Source organism: Notamacropus eugenii, chromosome 7 (assembly GCF_028372415.1).
Source record: "Notamacropus eugenii isolate mMacEug1 chromosome 7, mMacEug1.pri_v2, whole genome shotgun sequence".
In the NCBI taxonomy this organism is placed as follows: Eukaryota; Metazoa; Chordata; class Mammalia; order Diprotodontia; family Macropodidae; genus Notamacropus; species Notamacropus eugenii.
In genome coordinates, this window is record NC_092878.1 from 169,690,886 (window position 1) to 169,693,060 (window position 2,175).

A 2,175-nucleotide genomic window follows, 5' to 3' on the forward strand; every position below is an offset into this window, starting at 1 on the left:
TACCAGTTTCAGGTCATAGCCTGGACATTAGACAATTTCCATCTCTCTGGCTTTTTATTTTCTTGTAGGAACTGGTAGGTCAATATCTATTGAGTAATCACCAGCCTCATTGATAGAGGTGCTGACTGTGTCATCCACAAACAGCAGTATTTGAATGAAGAACTCACCATCCTTGCTGAATCCATCCCTCATCCATGTGGACCTTATGCTGCCCCTCCTTCAGAACTGTAGAAACCCCCTTTGGTAGGCAGATGACTTCCCAATGAATGCTGTCTTTGAGCACAAAGGCAGCCACATCTATCAAGGAATCTTCTATAACCTTAGCATGTGTGAAAGAGAAACCTTCTTGGAGATGTGCCCAAAAGGCTGCACTTCCCATAAGTGAGCCAAATGATGCTGATTTATGATCAACAGATAATGAATGTGATAGGACCTCCTCATCTTTGCATCTTTAGGTCAAATGTGCAGCAGCAAGGACATCATCTATTGTTTAGCTAGCGGTATTTTCAGTGAGGAGTACTCCACAGCTTCTGAGGAAGCCATAAAGAATAGTAGAGATGCTGAGAGAGAGAAGCGCTGGTAGTACAGTGACTGACACACACAGAATGGACATCGTTAGAGATGTGTAGGATTGGAAAAGGAGGCGAGCTTCTCATGCAGCAAAAGCCTTTGAGCACTCACTGACCCCTACACACAGAGAACAAAAAGACAGCCTGGTGCAGTGGATAGAGCACTGTACTTGGGTCAGGAGATCCAGATTCAAATCCTGCATTTGATACTTACTAGTTGTGTGACCTTGGGCAGCTCACTTAACTTTTGTCTGCCTGAGTTTCCTCATCTTAGAATGTAGGGGTAAAATTGGATGTCCTCCAAGTCACTTCCAGCTCTAGAACTGATTCTGTGATGGAGAGAGCGCCTCCAGTATGTAGGGTGAATTCTAGAGGGGAGTAGTGAGGGGAAAATCAGGAGAAGAGGGGAATAAGAGGAGGAGAGGGGAAAGGAAGGGTGTACTCAACCTCACTTTCATAAGAATTGGTTCAAAGAAGGAAGCAAGGAAAATAGGAAAAATAGGAAAATATGGGGGGAAAATGGATAAGAGAAAGGGGTAAAAATAAAAGGGACTGTGATTAAGGGAGGTAGTGGTTAGAACAAAGCATATACTTGAAGAGGGACAGACTAAAAAAAACAGATAAAGATAAACAGAAGGAAATATGATGGAGGGAAATCCACAGTAATCATAACTGTGAATGTGATGGAGCAAACTCACCCACAAAATGGAAGCAGAGAGCAGAATGGATTATAAATCAGAATCCAAAAGTATGTTGTTTACAAGAGGCACGTATAATAGAAAGATGCACACAAAGTTAAAAAAAAAAAGAGCTAAAGCAGAATCTACTATGCTTCAGATGAAGTAAAAAAAAAGTAGGGGGTAGCAAAGATGATTACAGACAAAGCAAAAGCAAATATAGACTGAATTAAAAGAGACAGTCAGGGAAATCACATTTTGCTAAATAATACCATAGACAATAGAGTAAGTAAAAAAGAAAAATTACAGTAAGTTTCTCTGATAAAGGCTTCATTTCTCAAATACGTACGTAACTAAGTTAAATTTATTTTAAAAAGACCTATCTCCCAATTGACAAATGATCAATGGAAATAAACAGTTCTCAGAAGAAGAAATCAAAGCTATCTATAGTTATATAAAATAGTCTGAATAACTATTGAACAGATAAATACAAATTGAAATAAAAACTCAGAAGCACCACCTCCCATCAATCAGAAATGAAAAATGCAGAGAGGATTAAGAATATTAGGTAAATTAAGGAACTGCTGGGTAGAGTTGTGAACAGATCCAACCATTCTAGAGCATTATGGAACTATGCCCAAAAGAGCTCTAAAACTCTGCATACCCTTTAATCCAGCAATACTGTTACTTGGTCTTCATCTCAAAGAAATCAAAGAAAAGGAAAAAAGGATGCAAATATACAAAAAATTTATAGCAGTTAGATAGAATAGAATTGGAAATTGAGGAGGTGTCCATCAGTTGGGGAATGACTGAGCAAGCTGTGGTGTATGATTGTGATGGAATACTCTTGCGCAGTGAGAAATGATGAGGGACACGGTTTCAGAAAAACCGTTGTGAACTGATGCAGAATGAAGTGAGCAGAACCAGGA